General features: G+C 41.4%; 1 protein-coding gene across 1 annotated transcript in view; it reads left to right on the forward strand.

The window, feature by feature from the left end:
* Positions 1–1,351: 1,351 nt before the first annotated feature.
* Positions 1,352–23,580, forward strand: part of PRLR (prolactin receptor) — a 180,451-nt gene continuing 158,222 nt past the window's right edge. The window contains exon 1 of the mRNA XM_003806664.6: positions 1,352–1,576. The gene's annotated coding sequence lies outside the window, so the exon portion shown is untranslated. The remainder of the gene's footprint in view (positions 1,577–23,580) is intronic.

Here is a 23,580-nt window from a genome sequence, read left to right on the forward strand (position 1 = left end):
TCCAAAAGGATCACCAAAGCATCATGGGATTTTCAATGGCTTCCTGTGGCTTGGCAAATGCCCACTGCTAACTGTGATTTCCCAGTTATCCAGAGTGGCAGTCAAATCAAAGGGGAAAGCCTCATGTTTCAATAACTTAAAAAAAAAAAAAAAAAACGGCCAGGCGCAGTGGCTCACACCTGTAATCCCAGCACTTCAGGAGGCCAAGGTGGGTGGATCATGAGGTCAGGAAATCAAGACCATCCTGGCTAACAGGGTGAAACCCCATTTCTACTAAAAATACAAAAAACTAGCCGGACATGGTGGCACGCGCCTGTAATCCCACCTACTCGGGAGGCTGAAGCAGGACAATTGCTTGAATCTAGGAGGCAGAGGTTCCAGTGAGCCGAGATGGGGCCACTGCAATCCAGCCTGAGCGACAGAGCGAGACTCTGTCTCAAAAAAACAAACAAACAAACAAACAAAAAAACTCAGTAACCTCGGTTTAAAGTATTTCCTTGGTGGCCCTCTGGGTTGTGTAACAATCGGATGCATTAATTATTATGGCATCAAATGACACCAGCAACATACATAGTCAGAAATAACTATTTGATTCAGGCAGGTGCTATTATTTGTTTCAGCACTGTTAAATGTGGGGTTTTTGTTTTTGCAAGAGAAAAGGCGGTTGTGTGTGGTTTCAAGAAGAAGAAAAGTCAGAACAACATGCAGCCCATTAGAAAAGATAAATTCTTTATTTGTGGAAGACAACAGAAGTGGGGCTATTTAGGCACCGCCAATGTTTATGTATTATATTCATATGGCAGAGAATAAACACAGCACACTGGAAGTTTGCGCTTTGGGTATTAAAAAAAGAAAAAGAAAGAAAGCAAAACCTTCTTAGGTCACTGACTATCTTCTTTTGCTCCTTTCTATCTGACTCCTCAGGCAAGGTGCAATTCAAATCCCTGGAGAACCTCTCAAATATAGCTGCTGTTCAATGTTACTCAGAAATAAGAAAAGAAATTTGACACGGAGACACTCCACATCTTGGCTGCCTGGAAAAATATCATCTTTGAGGTCATTCAACTCACTAAGTCATTTTTATTATTGTTTTGTCTGTCTATTTTCTGGTACAGTCTCAATGAAAGATGTGTGGCCCTAATCATGCAAAACCGATCTGGGGGGAATCAGTTGTTTCTTCACGTCTTCGCAGGATTCCAGCTCCCCCAACTACCTCCGTCGCCTTGTAAAACTGGCAGGCTCTGGACGTTTTGCATGCTGAAGAAAATCACTGTTTTGCCTCCAGCAAGGAACATAAATGTTGCAACACTGACTCCTCCTCTCATGAAGAAAGAGTGAACAAGTGCACCGAGTTGAGCTTCTTCTCACAGAGCCACCGGGCTGGGGACCGGGGAGCGGAGGCTGAAATCCCCAGACGCCGGTTTTCTGGGCTGGGCTTTCTGCCTTACTCACTCCTTCTCCCTCTTTCTGGATTTTACCGACCGTTCGCGAAACAGCTTTCCACACAATGGAGCTTCACGTCCTCGTGCAGGAAGTACTCATCGACTGATGTGGCAGACTTTGCTCCCTGGCAAAAGTGAGTACCCATGGCGAGCTGAGGCCGCCTCCCAAGGCGCGCGGCAGGGGCTGCGCGGGCGGCCGCTGTCCGGGATGCGGGTTCGAGGCCCGCGTGCTGAAGGGGAGAGCGGGGCCACCGGCGCGGGCTCCTGGAGAGAACGCCAGCCAGGAGCCACAGCCGGCAGCCGGCGGGGAAGCCCGGGATCCGCCCGCCTCCCGCCCGGATGTCCCTTCTCAGAGGGGCTAAAAAATACTCTTAAGGTGCTTTGCCTCCACCACTGCCCCCAACCCCAGCTTTTACAAACTGCACTCGGCTCGCATTCGCCTTTGTCAAAGGCATCTTCACCTGCATCCTTGAGCATGAGTTTCGGCGTTGATTGTGGGATTCTCAGAATGCAAATTATTTGCGTCAAAATAAAAAGAAAAGAAAAAAAGAGCGGGGAGGGGGAAGGGGCGCAGACAGGTGATGTGATGAGAGCCGGACTCGAGACTCTCCCATCAGCAGCAGCCGCCGCCGCAGCAGCCTCGCGGGCATCCGGCGGGGAAAGTTTAGGGTTAGCAATGCTGACCCGAAAGGTGTTGCTCCTCCCAAAAGTCAGCGGGGGTAGGGGCAGATGAGCAGCCTCCGGGCCAGAAGCCGGAGCTGGACGGAGGCACCTAGGCAGAGGAATTGCAGCCCGGGAGGAAGCTGGAAGGAGAGCCCGCTGGAGAAGGGAGGAGGGAAGGGAAGAGGAGTTGGTTAAAGTCAGGCAAACTCAGGTAACTGGAGGGCCGGCCCGAGTGCTGCGGCAGGGGAAGGCGAGGGCTGGAGTTCTGGCTCTCTGAGTAGAAAACTATCCTTTTAGTGACCTCTACCTGTATCCTGGGGAAGCAACCCACACTGCCCTAAGAACAAGCAACGTAGGGGATTCTATGACTGGACTTGAAAATGGTTGCAAAACATTATTATTAGTCTGGAGGGATCACTTTGTCTTCATTTGTCAAGTTGACCAGGAAAGATTTCCCACCTGAAATCGTGCTTCTCTTGACCAGGGAAGTGCTGCTAATCCCAATCCTGGCCATCAGCTGTGCAAACTCGGGCAAGATACTTACCCTCTCTGGGCTTCGATTTTTTTTCTGCAAAGTTTAGGGAATTATTTATATATATATATATATGTTTAATGAGGTGGAAGTGCTGAATAGTGCAAGAGAGGAGCAGAGGAAAATATTAATTTCAGTGGTTCTTAAAAATTAGGGGTGATAGGTCCTTTTGAGAATTAGCTGTGAGTCCTCTTCCTGGGGGAAAATGCATATGGCATGTACATAAAATTTTACATGCAATCCCTGAGGGTTTGTGGATACTCCCTGAAAGCCATGCCTGAATCCCAGGTGACAATCCCTTGTTCCTCCTCCTGTATCAAGACCACCCAGCCAACTCCTTGCTGCCGGTTGGGCTGACTGTGGGAGTAATCCACAGCCTTCTTGGGGGTCTGGAGTCAGCCACGCTGCTGAAGGAGACAGCTCCCCTGTCATGGGTGAGCTCCCCACATGCTCTCTCCAGAGCTCTACCAGCCTCTGACTCCAGGGGACCCCTCCTCACAACCCTTTTTAATGACTCTCCTAAGGCGACAGTCCTTACCCCTAGAATTTTCAGTCCCACCAACCCTGGAGAGCCATCTAAAGAGGATTGCTGTCTGAATCAGAGTGCTCTTCAGGTCACCTAGCTGGATGGCAGGGAGGCCAAGGCTTTGTTTGGAAATGAAGCACTCTTTGCTCCCTGAGGCATAGTATGAGTAGGCAGCCATATTCTTTTGAACCTCTGTACTTTGCCTTTAGAGGACTAAGGACTCACATCTCTGGGGACCCTGGGTGTTCCACTAACAGTGCCAGCAAGGCACATCAGAAAACACACAGGGCTTTGGAGCTCAACAGACTGGGCTTCAGATCTTGACTCCCACACTGAGCAAGCCTCTGAGTTTTCCTGAGCTTCACTTTTCCTGTCAGCACAATGAAAATAATGCTGCATATTTTTTTTTTGCATGGTTGTTGGGAGAATGGAAATACTATGAATCATGCCTAGCCCATAATCAATGATAAACTTTTTCTTAATATTAATGTGGCACCATAAATAAGTGTTCAATAGTCTCATGCTTTTAAGAACAGCTTACTCTCTCTCTCCTATGGGGCTTACATTAGTAGTAGAATGAGTAAAATTAGTTCTGGTCTAGTTATGCACAAAAAGGAGTGGTGGGCTCAGAATACAGAGTCAGACTGGCTGTTCAAATTGTGCAGTGTCAAGCAGAGCACTATGTATTGCCGGCAAGTAAAGTATGTCCAGACCGGCGTGGATACTTGACCTGTCTCTCAGTTCTCTTTTGACCCACAATCTTGAGTACAAAACAGCTAGAGCTGTGCCTGCAGCTAAAAACAGCCAGGCGTGGAAAGAAGTGTTGTGGCTGGGTCCATCTTCAGAAACTGTAGAGAGAAATGTCTCCATTGTCATCTTTCACAACTTGGCCCAGATGTAGCCAACTCAGCATGTACTCTCTCTCCATGGGGTCCTGGTGCCTCCATCGCAAGTGGTCAGATGATATAGCAATGAAAGAAGGAAACATCGGAAACTTAAAAGGAAATTGGATATCCACAGAGTAGCCAAAGATCTATCAGTATACTTTGGTGAGGTATTCCTGCATGCAAAGATAGCAATATTGATGCCTACTATTTACTGAGCCTTTAAGATGTGCTAAGCACTTTCACACATTGCCTCAATTAATTCTCATAGCAAGATTGCAGAGTATGAGTTATCATTTAAAGCTTTACCAGTAAAGCAACTGAAACATAGAAATGTACATACACCCCCCAACCCCACACCCCGCATCCGCCTAGCTCAGGAAAGGCAGAACCAGGATCCAAGCCCAGGTCTGTCTGACTTTGGCACCCACTCTTTTTCCACTACCCAGTGCTCCCAAGCTTCCCAATATCAGGCACTTGCATCAGCCAACCGGACTAAGATTCTTCTAAAAGGCAGGAATAGCCAAATCTAGTGGGTGCTTTTAAGTGGTGTGAACATGTGCTTGGCTTGTGATACATATTAACGGGTAGCAACAACAAGATCACCTATGGGAGAATAATATTCCTGACCCTTCCCAAGCCCAGCCATTAGACTCAAGATTGGCAATACCCAACATTAGCAGGTGAGGCTGGCTCTCTGTCACTGACTTCCTTGGTAATCCTTTTAGTTAAACAGAGCTCTGGAATGTTCATTCTCTACCACCTTTAGACTCAGAACACCACTTACCTTTAGCTCCCTGTGCTGAGCACGTTTTCATTCATTTATTCGACAAGCATTTGCTGAGCTCTGTTTTGTGCTGGGCACTTGATGACACAGTGGGGAATGAGACACACAGGATCCCAGCCCTTGTGGAGCTTCTATGCCAGAGAGAGTGCAGAAAACAGTCGGGTGAACAAATACATAAATAAAATCATTTCAGATACTGATAAATGCTATGAAGAAAATAGAGGCTGAAGGCTACAGAGGGACAGGGCGTGGGAGCAACTTTCAACAGGGAAGTCAGAGAAGACTGCCATACAAAGGATACCCTTGAACTTAAACCCGCATTTTCAAAAAGGGAGCCAGCCCTGTGAAAGTCTAGGGAAAGGGCTACCTTAGCAGAACTCTCAAGAGAAAGTTCTTAAATTGGAGTAAATGAAGCAGTAAAGCTTAAAGTCTGAAGATGGGCCCTTTAGAAGTTGACTTGTATATATAGGGGGAATTATTGTTTGAATGCCTACTATACTATTCTAGGCTGTGCTGTATACTCTGTTTATCTTCCCAATGATCTGGTGAGTTAGCTATTTTTGTTTTTATTTTACAGTTGAAGAAACCAAGAGTCATCAAGGTTAAGGAGCTAGTCCAAGGTTATGGAGCTAGTCCAAGGTTATGAAGCTGGTATTTGAATCCCTTAGTCTATTTCACTCCAAAGCCCACAACTATTTGCTAACACAGCATGTGGCCTTTGAGATAACGTCTTTTGGAGAAAGCAAGGAAGCCGATAGAAGGAGAATATCAAAAGTAAATTAAGTAGCTGAATGCTGACAACGATTTGTATTTGATGTCCCAAATTCCAGTTAGTGCACCTACAACTGAACTGTCCAATACAGTAGCCACTAGCCACATGTGCCTATTGAGCACTTGAAATGTGGCTATTTCATATTGAGATGTACTGTAAATGTACAACGCACCCCAGATTTTTAAGACCTAGTATTCCCCCAAAAAAGTAAACTGTCTTGGCCAGGTGTGGTGGCTCATGCCTGTAATCCAAGCACTTTAGGAGGCCGAGGTGGGTGGATTGCCTGAGCTCAGGAGTTCGAGACCAGCCTGGGGAACACAGTGAAACCCCGTCTCTATTAAAAATGCAAAAATTAGGCAGGCATGGTGGTGGATGCCTGTAATCCCAGCTACTTGGGAGGCTGAGGCAGGAAAGTCTCTTGAACCCGGGAGGCAGAGGTTGCAGTGAGCCAAGATTGTGCCATTGCACTCCAGCCTGGGTGAAAGAGTGAGACTCCGTCTCAAACAAAAACAAAAACAAAAGTAAACTGTCTCAATTTTTATATTGATTGTGTGTTGAAATGATAATATTTTAGGTATACTAGTTTAAATAAAATATATTAAAATTAATTTAACCTTTTTCCTTTAATGTGGCTTAATAGAAATGTTTAAATTACCTATGTGACTCACATGATATTTCCGTTGAATAGCACTGATCTAGACTAATAAGTTGACAAATACATGATAGGACCTTTTTCCCCCTTCTTCCAAACGTGACTTCTTCCTCTATTCTTGTGTCAGGCTCCTTCTCATCTGCCCCCGTATTCAGTTATTTGGTGAAGCACGAGAGAAAAGAGGTCCCTCTTCCTTCTCCCCCACCCTCATGCTGCTGGTTAGCAGGTGATCATTTGAAGTCCACTATACCATGTCACTTTGGGATCTGATAAAATAGACTCAGTGATTATATTCATCACCAAGACCAATCCTCTCACTCAGGTAAATCTCAAGAGGCTTTCAAACGTCCTACAATGAAAGGGTCATTTTAAATCTGGATTTAAAGTTTTACCTTTACATCACTTCCTAGTACATTGTCTTTGTAGTTTTGGGCACTTTGTAAAATCAGACGAGGAGACAACTAGAGCTTCATATTTTTGTGCAAAGCTCATTAAATAAGTAATCTCATGCAGTAATAAATGTTTCTCCCTGTCCTCTTGCTTAAAACAGCATGAACAAAAAGTAGTCCCAGTTGCCAGAAGGGCTACTCCAGGGGCATCACAAAAGACCACCTTCGGTTTCTTTTGTCCACTAGCTAAAGTGGCCCTCAAATATGTCAATGAAATAAAGATATAATTTTTTTCCTGCAGCTTCATTTATTTCAAAAAAAAGAGCAGTCAGATTTTGGTATTGCTGGAGAAAGCCTCTGAAGAGCAAAGACCTGGATTCTGCTTTTGTATACTCTACTGGTTTGCATGTTACCCTCTCTCTCCCTTTTTTCCCCCAACTTTCTCCCTTACTTCCTGTAGTAAGTTTGGTGTTGATGAGATAATGCCACAAAAAATGCTAATGGTGAAATGTGCTGTACAAATTGGCCATGGTTATGATTGATAACCTGAATACAAATGGCATCTCTAGACATGTGCCTGCAGGGAGGAGTTGCCTTTATGTAGCTGGAGCAAAACATTATGTAAGATTCTCTTGGAATAACATTTGTTCATTTCCACTTGAAATCCAAATCTGGGGGAAATGGCAGTAAAGAAGCTGACAAGAATGAATCTTAGTGCATCTGTCACTGGTAGACTGAGTTCTTTCTCTAGTCTGTATAGGTTCCAGAGAGAGAACACCCAATTGAAAAAGGACAAGCTGGTTTTATTCACTGGCCAGAAATGGAAAATGAGAGACCTCTTGCTCTAAAAAGTCACCTTCTCCCTAGCTGTGGGAAGCTGCAGGATTGTGACGAGTTAGATGTGGGGCGGGGAGCTATGTAAACACATGCAGGGAGAAAGTACAGAGGCACAGACACAGATAAACATGTTTCTCCATGCGTCCTATGGAGAGAAAATGGCGGCAGTTTTCTTCTAGGGGTGGGGAGCCCAGCATTGTAACGCTATGTTAATGACCTAAACGGAACAAGGGGTAGCCAGTTCTGGTTTGCACTGGTTTCCTGCAGGCCTCTTGTATTTGGCAAAGGATCACCAAGCTCCTGCGACATCCCAGGCCATCTGGAGTTCTTTAAGCAAGAGTATCTATAGATAAAGAAACTAGGGAAGATAACAATTTAAGAAAATAATGAGCTTTCCCAGCTATTTCTCTAGGGCTGCCCTGGTAATATTTCTACATCAACAGCAACACATATTTTTCAGCATTGTGTAAGCCAGGAAATCTATGCTAGACTCCACGGGGAAAATAGAAGAATAAAACATGGTTCTTGCTCTGGAGGAGCATAGTTCCTAGTTGGGAAGGTGGACAGAAACATAAAAGACCAGTAGCATGTAAAGAACATTTTCTAAGTGTTACATAAATGATGCAAACAAAGTTTTGCAATTCTGGAGGGCAGCATGCCCTTAACCTCTAAGGTACATTAAGAAAGACAAAGTAGAAAATGGGCATTGAGGGCTGGAAGCCTAAAGACACAAGGAGAGAAGGAGAGAGCCACCTCACATAAGAAAAAATGCACAGTGGTGTGGCAGTGGAAATGTACATGGGTTCGGGGGTGCGTGATGTGGAAAAGAACAGTTGGCTTAATTCAGTGGCTCCAGATCTGAGCTTTACATCAGAATCACCTGGGAAGCTTTTAAAAATTACAAATGCCTCAGCCCCACTCCAGAGCTTCCATTTAATTAGTTTAAGACTGGGGACTGGTCTCAGTGGTGTTTCTGATTGATTTTGTTTTGTTTTTGTTTCTGTCTCAATTTCCCAGAATATTCTAATGTGAAGTCAGAGTTGAGAATCACTGAGCAAAAACCAAGATTTTTATATCATAATCATGGGACATAAAATGAAAGAAGTAATCTTTTAAAGGAGATTAAATGGACAACCAAGAGTGTGACCTTTAATTTGTAGAAACTGTATATACATGCACATTTGTATGTAGTCTTTTAAATTCACAGATAATTCCTCGTGGTGATTCTGTCTACTTGGATGATGTGGCTGAAAGCCTTTGTAACCAGCTGCCTACTCTTGTCCTCTGTGTACTTTGGGGATGTCCTATAGTGGATCCTAGCTAAGTGGGGCACAATGGGCATCTCACAGGTGCTTGTTTCTACCAGGCTTTTTGTAATCATTGCCAAGGGCTTTATTATCATGCCTAATAGTGCCCACAGTAGCTATTTTATAAGCATCTGCAATCTTCCCTCACCTCTCCAACTTTACAAATTGAGAAATGGAGTTTAATTACTTGCCTTGGGCCAGGAGACTAGCTGGTGATGAAGGTGAAATGAGAATTCTCAGGGAGGTGAAATTAGAATTTCCAGCCACTGAATTCCACATACCTTATTAAACTCCCAAAGTGAGTCTACCCACTCTCCTGTTGGTGTTAGAATGTTATTTCTTACATGAATGAATCAGTGTCACAGATCAGTAGGTGAAGATGACTGGTTTCCCTAAGCTGCCAACACTGTGATTATCTGAGTGTCAATGACCCATAGGCAGTCACAGTGGTCCCGAGAGCCCCGTCCCTGATGCCTGGGAGCTCTCAGTCTAGTGAAGTTTGGCCTTGCATATTTATAGTTTATCCACTCTAACATCTGGGAAGTGAAGACTCTGGTTGCTATTCCACTGCTCCTAGCCCCACACTTTACGGCTGTTCTGATTTCCCTTCTCTGAAGCTCTTGTTCACTGAAAGGATATCAGCTTTTTGCTACACCCCTGAAAAAAAGAGGAGAAAGCCCAGCATTTTAAACAGCTGCTTTTTTTTTCTTTTGGATGGAGTCTTACTCTGTCTCCAGGCTGGAGTGCAGTGGCGCGATCTCGGCTCACCGCAACCTCTGCCTCCCGGGTTCAAGCTAGTCTCCTGCCTCAGCCTCCCGAGTAGCTGGGACTACAGGCACGCGCCACCAAGCCCGGCTAATTTTTGTATTTTTAGTAGAGATGGGGTTTCACCATGTTGGCCAGGATGGTCTCGATCTCTTGACCTCCTGATCTGCCCGCCTTGGCCTCCCAAAGTGCTGGGATTACAGGCATGAGCCATTGCACCCGGCCAACAGCTACATTTTAAAGAATCCTTTATATGTGTTGGGAGCTTCTGGGTTCACTGCCCACAGTGAGACTGGGGGTGGGGACGGAGGTTCTTCTGAAGGACAGTGCGGGGAAAAAGCCAGAGTCTTGGCAATACAGCCTCTTTAGACAAAAAGATAGGTCAATTTGTACCATTCCCAAATGGTTGGGTTTTCTTTTCTCTGTCTCGAAATCCATTACTGATTTAAAACAATTTCCAAAAGCTTTAGCAATAGCAAAAAGCAAGCCTCTTAAACAGTGTTGCTCCACACTGATTGCACGTGAGAATCACCTAGGGAGCTTTAGAAACAACTCATAGACTCACTGAATCAATATTCTGGGAAGGGGCCCGGACATTCGTATTTATTTACAGTTCTCCAGGTTTATAATGTGCATCCAGGGCTAAGAGCTACTACTGGTCAGCTATGATCCAAATCTTAATTACTTATTTATATTTCTTCTTTTGCCTTGTTTTAGAGTCTCATGGCCCAGAAAACCATCAAACTATATTTTTGTTGAGTAGTAATTTCATCATTCTGTTCTTTAAAAAACATGATTTTGAGCATAATTTAAGTTTGCTACTTCTATAGAGAGACCTCACACTCAGTAGCCTCATCACTAAAATTTTCTGTGTGCAATATAGAAATCAGATTGCCAGAAGCTTGCTAATTAATTATGAGATTGAAAGATAAAGGCTAAGCTTTCCTGCCACCTATATATTAGATTTCCCAATTGCTATGTTAATCTTTAGTTAACCAAGACTTGCTTTCTTGTCTCAGCCATTTTAAAGCCAATTAACTCTGTTCCTGTTCACACCCTTATTAAAAATATAATTACAGCAGTAGTCTCCAGGGACTGTCATTGGGTAGGCTTTACCAAGGTAAATTAGCCAAGAAATAACTAGGCTGTGTAACACCCTCTCAGACCCTGGAAATCATTTTGGTTGCAGAAGCTACTTAGTATCAGAGTAGGCTGGGGTACTCATAAATTTGGATTTGGAAAAAGCCAATTCCAAGTCATCCTAAATGTGGAAGAATCTGTGATTTCGAGAATGATTCTGGAATCAGTTATCCAGGGTCCAGCCAAGTCTGATACACCGATCCTCAGAAGGTTGTATTAATAACAAAAAGAAACCAGGTTTTTGTATTAGATTTGATGGAAGAGGCTGGGGGACAGAAGGTGATGTAGTATTTTGTTTTCTGGGGTGCTGAGATTGTGGGATTAGGAGAAAATAAGAAAAAAGATTGCAGGGGAGAACGATGGACAGAGGCCTACTGTTGGTCAACTATCATGGGCATCAGAATTTCTTTATTCACTCAACTAATGTTTATGGAGGTTCTGCTTTGTTCCAAGGACCCATTATAGGAGCTGGAGATAGAAGGATGAAGTTCCTACTCTAGTGTAGTTTAGATTCCAGTAAGAGGAAACAGATATCCACACTAAAAACAAACAATAAATAAAACCCAATAAATTAGTCAGTACTATGAAAAGAATGCAATGAACTGAAGGGAATAGAGTTTGCTGAGGGCTGCTTTCAATAGCTTGTACAAGTTGCACTGTCTGAGGAGGTGCCCTTCAAGCTAGCACATCAATACTAAAAAGAAAAGCATGCCGAGAGCTGGCAGAAAGAAGGCTTCTGGCAGAAAGAAGGCTTCTGGCAGAAAGAACAACAGCAAAAGTCCTAAGACTGGAAAAGGTCTGAGTTGTTCAGGAAACAGAAAGGAGACCATTGTGGCTGGACCCGAGGTAAGAAGCAATGAGGGAAAGGTGGGAAAAGAGCAAGGAGGGCCCGAGGTCATGGGATGGAGTTAGGCTGTTAAGTGCTTTGAGAGCCTAACATCCTAACTCATTGGGAGGTTTTCAGCAGGGAAGGAACATGGTTGGCATTGCCTTCGAGAGCTCTTCCCAGCTTCTGTGTGGAGTATGGCTTGAAGACTGAAAGCAGAGGGTTTGTAGGAGGCTGATTGGAAGTACAAGCAAGAGGGGAGGGTGGATCATGCCAAGGTGACAGCAAGCAAGGGGGAAGAGGTGTTGGATTCAGGATGGAATTTGGAGGTATGGCCAGCATGGCTTTCAGATGGAGGGGACCAGCGAAAGTGCTGGAAAACCTAGTCCTGCTCAAGATGATTGTTCCTGCCCTACCCTTGTTTTAGACCCCTTGTTTTGAACTAAAACAGAATAATATCTAGTGCTATTTAAAAACATTAGGAATTTTAACCTTAACTTGTTTAAGCAGAACAAAACAAATCCCTGCCTGGGGAGAAACTTCTGTTTGCTGCTTTTGCCTCTTAACCATAAAAATTTCATCCTGTCTCGTAAGACTATTCTGATGGCTTTTGTTGTTTTTGATTACTGTGCTTTTCGTAAGTGCTGGAAAGGTCACATTCGCATTACTAGTTTATCTCTTTTCTGAGTGTTTTGACACTTTGGCTGTGTTTACCAAGGCCTTCCTGCTGTCAGACATTTACATGGGGCTTTCTACAGCTGATCAGTTTCTCCCTATAAGTGCTAATATATTCGCAAGCATTTAGTGGGCACTGACTATATGCAAGGCCTTGTTTTAGGAATTTCATGTTTTAACTCATTTAGTCCTTCCAGCCACCCTTTATAATAAAAAGTGTGTACTCTTATTATCATTTTATAGATGAGGAAACTGAGGCAAAAAAAGAGGTTAAGTCATATGCCCAAGATCATACAGCTGGTAAGTAGTAAAGCCAGGTTTTGAACTGAATCCATCTGTACAGCTCTGGGTTCCTAGTCACTGTGTTGTGCCACTTTTCTATGTAATTGAAGCTGCCACCTTCAGCAGTAGACTTGTTTCTCCTGCAAAAACCGCAAGGTACCACTAGGAGACACTAAAACTGGGCCGGGCTTCCGGGAGTTGGACTGGTGGGGAGATGGCATAATCTGGAGGCTGAATGATCCAACCCCCCTCCAGGAAGGCCTCACATCTAAACCACCTGCCATCTGCCAAGGTGGGAGGATAAACCACCCCCCACCCCACCGCCAACAGGGCACTGGCTGGTAAAAGTTGCCAATACCAGAGGAGTCTTGATGAAATGCCCTCTCTTTTCCTCAGACTCTTTCTGCCTACTATTCATAGTTTCTGTGTTGTACCCACCCACCTGCCGCTTATCAAAGACTGAAGAAACCAAAGTTATTCAACAAGCCATGAAGCAAATTCTAATTGCTCCCCACGGCCATCTGAGGCTGGCCTTTGGAAACTTAAAAAAAAAACAATTAAAAAAGAGAGTCATATTAATTTATTTGTTACCACATTATTTGCTTTAAAATTTTGATGGCTTCTTTCCAGTGTTTTATTAGTAGAAGCGAAATAAGCCTAGGAAACACAATATTTCATTCTGTCTTCTCTGCTTTTCACTGCATATCTACCTTCAAAAATGTCTTCTCTCAAGTTACTTGGTTTCTCAATAACTAGCGTGAAAGTAACAGACCTTCCTTCCTTCCTAATGATAGTAACAACAAGGGATTTAGCAGAATTGAAGTTTATATAAGGAAATGCATTAAGATTTTAACTTAAGTAAGTGAACTATTCAGCAATGGCTATAAAGACAATAATTGTGATGATTTGTCCTCTATATTATATGTTTAAACTAGTTATATATTTTAATTATATAAGATGCAATTTTTTTGCTCCAGTTTCCATAGGGTAATTTTCAACAGAGATTTACATGCGTTCATTGGAAGTGTTGAATTTACCTAATCAAATCATCAATTTGTTTATTCAACTTTAATTTTCAAAAAAATGTTATTTTAAAATATTATATGATATGTGTCAGGTATTTCTTACGGTTGACTTCCAAATTTAAAACAGCAAAGAAAACAGAAATCCATACATATAGTTGCAGTAAACTATACTCAATTTTGGAAGATTGCAGTGGCAACATCAGTGAATTAAAGTTTGAAAGCTATTTCAAATCATTGCATATTCTCCAAATAACTCAGAATCCTACAAAAAGCTAAATAGTTTAAAAAAATTATCTTTAAACCAATATTGTAAGTTTCTTCTTTATTGGGATGATTTTGGTTAAATATTTAGCAGAAAGTAAGGGTGAATATATATTTGATATAGGTATGTCCTAAGCTAAAATCAAGTCATTTAAAGATCAGAGCAATTAATGGCAGTTATGTGATCACAAGAATGAGTCTATCTCCTCCCTCAGGGTTTGATTCAATGAGTTTTATTTTTCTCTTAGCAACTTTTCTTATTTTACTTTTCAAAGGACATCATTGAAACCATAATAGTGTTCATATCTGTGACTTTTAATTTTTATTTATTTTTATGCATGGTTTAAAATTCATTTAGTTCATTTAAAATTCAAAGATATAAAAGAGCATTCATAAAAATGTCCCCCTCTCCTGTCCTCCAGCCTTTACAAAAATATACCATATATATTAATATGGGCTAAATACCCTTTTAAAGTTATCTCACACGCGAGATGCTATGACTGTGTGAAGCCGGAGCCTACAGACTATTGCTGATCCCCCAGTAGTAGTAGCAGTGACTCTTTAGTGGCCCTGGAGCTTCCTTTCTAAACTCAAGTGTATATTTAATGTGGCTATTTAGGGATGAACAGCAGTATTTTCAGAGAAAAGTATAGAAGAACAGATGAAATCACACAAGATGCACACATCTGGGTATTGGTGGGCATGTACTTTCAGCAGTGAGTTTACAAATAATCTAGACAGAGTTAAGTATCAGGTTTAAGAGTCCTAGGATCTAAGCCTGCACGGGTTCAGTCTTCTGCAGGAACTTGGGAATGTTGGGGTTCACTTAGGCCCCCAGTGTTGGCATGTACACCCACTTTCAGGAGACTGGAGGTATAAGTTCCTCTCTGCATTTGTCTCAGGTCATCACAGGCCTCAGAAGTTTCTCAACAGAAAAGGATTGCATGGGTTGGATGTCCAGAAGGATACGTGGAGTTAAACATCAGTCAGTGGAGCTAGAGGCTTGCTAAGATTTGGGAAGAGGATGAGGGAAGGCAAAACCTGTCACCTAAAGGGGAATTCTAGAATGTACTTACTACACTCATGACATTACCCTACCACCTTCATTTATCACCTTGTGTCAAACATAGACTTCTTGGTCAAGACCACTATGCTATAAGCTACCTGAGGGCAGGACTATGACCTATTCTCCTTTGTTTACCCTGCCCCAGTGCCTAACAGTGTCTTTGGAATTGGAATGTTCAATAAGTGGGTTAAACTTTTGAAACTGAATATTTCAAATAATCACAGATAACAGATGGTTAAAAACCAAGTCCTTGTCAGCCTAACTAGTGCCAAACCAAATCACTGTCCATGTCTCCTAAAGAAATGAAAGTTTTCTAATTACCTATATAGGTCTGGACTCAAAACTATAAGGCAGCACACTGTCTTTGGTGTTGACCTATGTCCCAGGTTGTCCATGGTCATCACACACTAATGACCACTTGTATGTATTTCATCTAGAGGATCACACAGAGTGGTATGCTAGGCCCAAGGAATAAGTTTACCTGCTTATTTCACTTCTCCACTGTCATCCTACTCTGTTTCAGGAAGAATTTCTTTTACCTCTGCTTACTCTACTAAGATGCCCCACATAAGCCCCCAACTCCTTTTCTTGTCCCCCTCCCACTTTGTTGTCTATTTTCTTCTGTCAGACCCCTTCCTCCTCCAAACTGAACCTTCCTGAGAATATACCAAAGAACTCAATAAACCATTCAGCCCACTATAGTTCAATAAATGAGCACTTCCAGAATTTGCATTTTAATAGTGGTTCAACCTCAAGTCTCTGTTGGTGGAAATGTCACTGTGATGTAGGTGAGGGAAACATTTTGAGAGCCTGTGGGAACCTCCAATAGCACCTTATAGTAGCTTCTTCTGGTGCCTGTGTAATACTACAATTTCCAGAAGCCTTGTTGATATCCAGCTAAGTGAAAAGAAAGTCCTCAGTTCCAGAGTTCTTACTTCTATTTCTTTTTTTTCTCTTTTCCCTTTTGTTTTTTTTGAGACAGAGTCTTTTTCTGTCACCCAGGCTGCAGTGCAGTGGCGCAGTCTCGGCTCACTGCAACCTCTGCCTCCTGCGTTCAAGCGATTCTCTTGCCTCAGCCTCCTGAGTAGCTGGAACAGATGTGCGTCACCAAGCCCAGCTAATTTTTTTTTTTTTTTTTTTTTTTTTTTAGTAGAGACAGGATTTCACCATGTTGACCAAGCTGGTCTCGAACTCCTGCCTATCCACCTGCCTCAGCCTCCCAAAGTGCTGCAATTACAGGCATGCGCCACCGTGCCCGGCCCTTACTTCTATTTCTAAATAGCAATGGATTCCACTCTTCCAAGGACCCAGAACTTGCCCTAGGGGTGAGGGTCTTTTGTACATCTTGCAACTGAGAACTTTTGCTAGAATCAGACAGACAACATAGATCTCAGCTCTAATTTTCCAGGAGTGAAGCTGTGGAGCAAGTGAGTTACCTCTCTGTCTCACTTTTTCATCTGTACAATGAGGCTACTAAAACATACATTCCAGGGTTGCCGGGAGAAAAAGACAAGACAAGGTATGTACAACACTTCGCACCAAGGAAGCACACAATTCATGGGAGTAATTACTATCATCCTCACCAATTTCTGCCACTTTTGTTATTCTATTGAACAGAGGAAATATATTGTTTAGATTTTGATGTATTTTCTTCCAGTCTTTGGTAAATCATGAACCAAAGAGTTCATGATTTACTGGGGGACACCAACACATGTACAGTCAACAGGGTAAAATGCTAAGGGTGTGGGGCAAGTGTTGAGTCTGAGTTCAGTAGAAATTTATGAGCCTCAAAGGCCCTAAAACATCCTGGACCACTCAGTTCTATTTCACACCCTTCTTGTACTTCACCAACAAACCAGCAACATGCTTCTGGTTGGCAGCCCTTATAAAAGAATTTACCTTCTATAGTCAAGTCCAAAGCTCTTAACTGCTTACCACATGACAGCCAATAAGACAAGATATTGGGGCAAGGAAGATGACTTTTCTTCAGGGAGCCAGCAATCCTAGAAGATGGCAGACTGATGTACTAAAGAACCATCTTAAGTTGATAGATTGTTAGGCTCCTTTTATGTTAGGGGAAGGGGGAATAGGTAGGGGGTTAAGGTCCACAGTTGACTGGTGACCACAGGCATCTGGGCATCAGCAGGGATCTAGGAGGTTGCAAAACTTCTTTGTTCATGGTCAACTATTTTCCAGATTGACCTTGTTTCTGTAAATTTTTAAGATGGCATTGTTATTTGTGTGCATACTTTCTAATCTCCTCAGGGGTCTGTTTCAAAAGAGAGATGGTCATTAGTTCTGAAGTTAAACTATAATCTAAATTCTTTCCATCATTAGCTTGGCCTATGTGTAGGAATGAGCAAAGGCAGTTAGCCTGTGAGGTTAGAAGCAAGATGGAGTCAGCTATGTGATATTTCTCCCACTGTTACACATCTCTGAATACAAGAGGAATACATTTCTTCTTTTTGCTGTGTTTGCTTCAAGCCTGTGCCACTGAGAAATTGGGTGATCCAGGGAAGTTTTACTTCTCTTGAACCTCAGGCTCTATCTTTGTAACAATGGAGAAATCAATGCCTGCATTCCAGGCCCTTTTGAGGGTGGAGGAAGACAATGGTTGAGAAACTTCTCATCTATAGTTGATCCTCAATGAGTTTGCCCCTTTTCCTGTGGCACTGCTTATGTATTTGGATGGTTCGAGCAGTGCATCACACATGGAGGAAAGGCAATGGAATGATGACAAATAGTTTGTTGATTTGGTGCTTTGTACATTCACCCACAAATGGCACAGTTTCAGGGCCACTGTCCTTGCCAAATACTATCTGAAGAGCTAGGTTATGAGCCTTTGGAACCCAGATCTGATAAGCATGGAGGAAAACTCCTCAAGGGAGATGAAGCTAGGAGATTAGCAGAATATACTTTCTCCATTTGTCCCACATTTGATGCCAGCAGGCAAACAAGAGCCAGCTGGGCAGTGTACAATTCCCAGAAATAAGAAAAGGGTAGAAGCACCTGTTCTTCCTCTAGCAAAACCAAGGCAAATGGAAAAGCTCAGAAATATATCAGCACCATTAGCAAGAGGCACAACGGGGAAGGCTGGAAATGTGCTGAGGAAAATCACATTGCCGGTCAACGCATAGCTGCCTGCTGGAGAAGAGAGTCTGCAGACACACCTCAGCCTGGACAAAGGCCTCCAGGACCGGGAGCTGTGCTCTGCAGGAACTGGGCCCCAGGCACTGAGGACTGAAAACCAGCCCAACAAAGCATACCTGTTTCCATTTGTGAGAGATGAAATGATATGGGTTTTGTGACTCACTAAACCACTTGGAAGGCCAAACAATTACAAAAGCAAGATGCCTGGCTTCTTCTAGCCACATGGAGGGGCCCTCAGACTTGAGTAGCTGTGTGCCACTTGTCTGGGGTGGCTGCACCAAAAGGAACAGTGAGGTTTAGATGCTTGTTATTGTTCATTGTTCAATTTTGGTTCTGTGTATTTACTTCTAATTCCTCAAATATTATTGTGATTAGTGGTATAGAAAGGAAACGTTCATTTGTGAGCAAAGTGTGTAGTAAGAATTTAATAGTGAAATTCCCAGAAAAAAAAAAAAAACTCAGATAGCTAAAGAAACAGCAGTAACCTGAGCTCCAAATATCTTGAGTTGTATTGTTAAGGTGAGAATCCATAATGTAAAGGGAATAACGTAAAGGGAATGCTTTGAAATCAAAGGCATAATCCAAGTGTGATAACCTAAAAGGTTGTGGATTTCTTTTAAAGTAGAAATCACATGTGGCTTTGGGAAATCATCAGCTGAAGCATAAGCTGTGCTTATGGATTCTCGCTGTGTTGTCACTAAGACCGATTATGTAAAGACTTGGCAAATCGATGTACAAATGTAAAACTTCCCACAATGGTATTTCATGGGGATCTCCTTTTACAAAGTGGTCATTGATCAGGACATTTTTCACTGATATATTCCTTTGGAATCCAATGAATTTTAGATAGGATATGATTATTGTACAATGTGATAGGTAGCTCTGATTATTCAAGCAGCTAGGGCATTATTCAGTGGCAAAGCATTAAGCTACTCTGGAATCTTTCTTCTGTGTAAGCAGGCAGCTGCTGTTGAGACTTTCTCTTTGTGGGTGAATTTGCCCAACCAATGGCAAGCATTCATTGGGAGTAGGGGAATGACGCTGATCACTGTTAATGACAGTTGAAAATGAAATGCTTTAATTAATCTCATACTTGGACTTGGCTGCTGAGCCAGAGCCCTGTACTTGAAGAGCTTAATTATGATGCCTCAAAATTTAGATCTTGACCCTGAGCTGCTATGACTTCCTCCCACCCTCAGTTTTGAGAGAAACTTTAAATTCGCTAGGGGATTCAACGTTTTACATGTTTGGTTATGCAAAATGGGAACAGTAGTGTCCAAACAATGGAATAGGCTTCTATATTATTCTTTTCATTTAGGCAGTATAACTGACATGATTACCAAAGTCATGTTATAATACATGTATACAAATTAATTTCATACCGGGGGACTTCACTGGGGGGAAAAAAGGGAAGTCCCTATTTGTGAAAACTATGATTTTGGTTTCTTTCTGAGTAAAGCACTGCTAATCTCTTTGGTGTACAGGAAAGTGTGGTATTATGTTCTAAAAATCAGAAGCCCCAGACCTTAATTTCAACTAATCTGATGACATCATTTTGTACTTCTGAGTTTCATTTCCCAACAATTTCATATTTCTTAGTAGGTGGGGAACCCAGAATTGAAAGGCATCAAAAAGAGCTAAATATAACCAGAAACCTGCTAACTCACCAGCTTTCTAAAATTCAAGAAGTATCTTTAACTTGATTGCTGAATCTCCAAAGACATGATGATCAGATGACTGGTTAATGGGTATTTTTTCAGACTCTACATGATTATCAGAAATGGCTGCCCTGGCCAATTGTACACCAACGAAGAGGTATTATCTAGAAGAACTTATATTCATCTACTTAATGTGGACCTCAAATATTAAGGATGTTTCTAATATGTTCTAGACTGGAGTCAGCAATACTTTTCATAAAGAGCCAGATAGTAAATATTTCTAGGCTTTTTGGGCCATATAACCTCTGTCACAATTCCTCAACTCTGCTCTTGTCACACAAAAGCAGCCATAGACAATGCATAGGTGAATGAATGTGGCTGTGTTTCAATAAAACTAGACTCTCTTAATGCCAAGTATTTGCTGGAATAACACAAATTAATTTATCCTCAAATCTGTTTAACCTATTAATATGTCAGTCAATATTACATTAATATTTTATGAATCTGGTATCATATTATACATGAATTTATCTGAACATTTGGTTAATCCATGAATATTTACTCAATATTAATACTACATCATGAATCTGTTATCAAGTCATATACAGATTTCTTAAAAAATTTCCCTTATTTAGCATACTTGTCAATAACCTCAATAAGCAAGTATCTTAACTATCGGGTTATATAGCAGATCCTCTCCCCCTTTTGTAACTCTTTCTGTTACAAGGGATTTTACATTATTATGGTATTGGGAAGTAAGTCTATTTATCCTGTCCCTATCTGTCTTCATATTAACCATATTCTGTTATAGCTTTTATCTTTGCAGACAGAATAGTTCAAATCTTCATGATTTGTCCTTAAACAACCCCCACTTCCTCATCCTCTTGAACATTTTATGCCTCCATCACTGTCTCTTCAGGTCTTGTGAGTCCTTGAAGTGCAGTGACTAGGCTGGAACATGGTGTTCCACGTTGGTCACATCACCTCTTCCTAATGATGCCCCATTGTACCTTTTGACTATAGCAAGGAATAAACAAAGTCAGAAGTGTGAAAGTGGGGGAGAAATTGAGAAAGTGCAGGGGATTTAGGGGAGAGCAAAATGGACTACAGGAAAAGAAAACATTGACTTTTGCAAAATGCTCTAAGCTGGCTACAAATGCATTCTGTAATTCTTTAAACCTTAATTGTAACCACAGTTAAGCTTTCTGGTGTGTTGGAATAAGAACAAAACTAAAATCCTTCTTTGTATAGAAATTATCCTGCAGTAACTTAGAGCCAATATCTCTAGTTAGGATGAGCGCAGTGGCTCATGCCTGTAGTCCCAGCACTTTGGGAGGCTGAGGCAGGTGGATTGCTTGCACCCAAGTAGTTTGAGACCAGCCTGGGCAACATAGCGAAATGCTGTCTCTACAAAAAAATTAAAAAATTAGACGAGCATGGTGTCACACACCTGTTGTCCAGCTACTTGGGGGCACTGAGGGGAGAGAATCACTTGAACCTGTAAGGTCAAGGCTGCAGTGAGTCATAATCACACCACTGCACTCCAGCCTGGATAACAGAGTGAGACCTGTCTCAAAAAAAAAGAGGAAGAGATCTCTGGTTAGAGTTTGTCTCTGACGGATACCAACCATGCAAGTAGTTTACACAAACCACATTCTTTCTGTAGAATGAGAAAATCTTGGATATAATTTAGCATAATGAGCTAAATAACTCTAGACTGAGCTTCGCTGCCCAGACACGACTCTACTTCTGATCTGGGAAGATCTACCCTTGCATTGAATTCTCTCCTCTTCTCTCCTGACTCTGTGAGAAAAGTTTGCATGAATTTACTGAGATCAGTTATAGAAGGAACTGTGTGTCATTGAAAGTCTTGTACAGAAGTTCACATTAAAATATATCATAGTCATCTTTGGGAATGATTCTGCAAAATTCATAAAACAAAGATCTCTGAAACCCTAAGGCACACTGTGCTGGAGGCTAAGGGAATAATAGTGAGCTGAGTGGTCTCTGCCTACACAGAGCTTCTAATATATTGAGGAAAGAGATCTCAATCAAATTCAATTGCATTTATAAGTATGGTAAGGACAACAAAGGAGAGAGACATTATTCTGTAGGAGAATAACCCTGTCAAAGTGATGACTGATTTAAGATCAAAATGGGAAGGTAAAATTTTCTCAGTACCTGCAAAGGCACTGAGGTGGGAGGGAGCGTGCCAATATAGGGAAATGAAGAAACCCAGTGTGTATGAGCCAAGTTGAATAAAACATGAGAAGAAGCTGGAGAATGAGAGAGACCAGTTCCCAAGCTCTCAAGGAGCAAGAGGAAGCCTTTTCGGCATTTGAAGTGGAGGGATGGCATGATCTCGTGCGTAGTTTTTAAAAGAACCACTCAGGCTACTCTTTTGAGAATATTGTGGGAGGCCAGAGTAGATGCCTATAGACTTATACAGAGGTTAAGGCAGTTGATAAGAGTATGAACAATGATGGTAGCTTACCTCACATGCTTTTTAGATTATAGGCTAGAAGGTGGCCTAAGCCCATATACCATCATGGCACAGTGAATACGTTTTCCTTCTGGATCGTGGAAATGAATATTGTGCCACACAGCTTGATTGACACTCCCCAATGACTTTTAATACTGTGGGATCTCTGGCACATACTTCAGAAGATGAGAAAGGAGTTTTAATTAACCTCTATTTAGGAATTCCATAGACATAATTTTCATTAACATCTACTTGGTATTTCATCTCCATGAATTCTTTCCAGTGATAAAGCTAGTTGGTTTATCCTCCGGGACTGCTCAGTTCTGAACAGTGGGTCTTAAGTACTCTTTGGATTTCTTTGAAGGCTTTTTAAATTTTTGTTGACTACCTCTCTACTCATTTTGCCCCAGAAAAAAAGTAGTCATTTCTTTGATAAGTGAAATCTAAGAAAGGCTTATTTCATTTGGTACATTAAAGAGATGGAAGAAAGTAACTTTACATAAGAATATAAATGCCAGCTGTCCAGCATATTACAGAATAGATTTCTAAATTTGCTGAAAGGTTAGGAAAATGGATTCTTATATAGGCTTAAAATTTTTATAATTTTTTTGGCATTCTAGAATGAAATAAAGAAAATCGGTATCATCTTGATCTCATCACCCAGAAGAAAAAAAAAAACACTGATACATGGTGAAATATTTTCCTCTCTCATTTTTAAAAAGAATCAGGAATAGATTGTATACATATTTTTCAAATTCTTTCTACTTAGTGTTATATGATAGTCAATAATATATGTGTATGTAAGTAGCAATAAATCATTCCTGAAAACTTGTTTTTTAAGCTTATATAACATTCCGTCATATGGATGTACTGATTTTGCTAATTTGTTAAGTTTAAAATAATATTCATTTTCATTTCTTTGACTACTAGGTATAATTAATTTTTTCATACACTCACTACCCTTCATACTTCCTTTATTGATTTCCTTTTTATGTTAATTATTAAGATTTCTATTTAACTCTCAACATTTTCTTAATTTTTTATCATTAATAGATGTAAAAAAATTCTTAATTTTTAAAAAATAAACCCTTTTCATCTTAAAGATAGCAATCTGTTTTCCATAATACTTGTTATAAATATTTCCCCAGTTTGATGTTGGTCTTTTAATTTTGTTTAAAGTATTTTTGACAAATAAATAAGTTTTTGTGGCTTGAAGTTTGTTCATTTTTTTCATTTGTGATTACAGTTTAGTTGTTGATTCAACACATCCTTATTGAGTGTTTTGTGTTCAGCACTAAGCGAGACACAAGAGGTAAGACAGAAAAACAAGGTGCAGGTGGTTTTGCCACTTAGAGATTACAATTTAATGAGGGGATAGACAAACAAAACCAGGTCATTATACAATAGTATACTACAAGCTATGCAAGAGGAAATACAGGTGGGAAGAAGTACCTGATCT

Source organism: Pan paniscus, chromosome 4, assembly GCF_029289425.2.
Source record: "Pan paniscus chromosome 4, NHGRI_mPanPan1-v2.0_pri, whole genome shotgun sequence".
In the NCBI taxonomy this organism is placed as follows: Eukaryota; Metazoa; Chordata; class Mammalia; order Primates; family Hominidae; genus Pan; species Pan paniscus.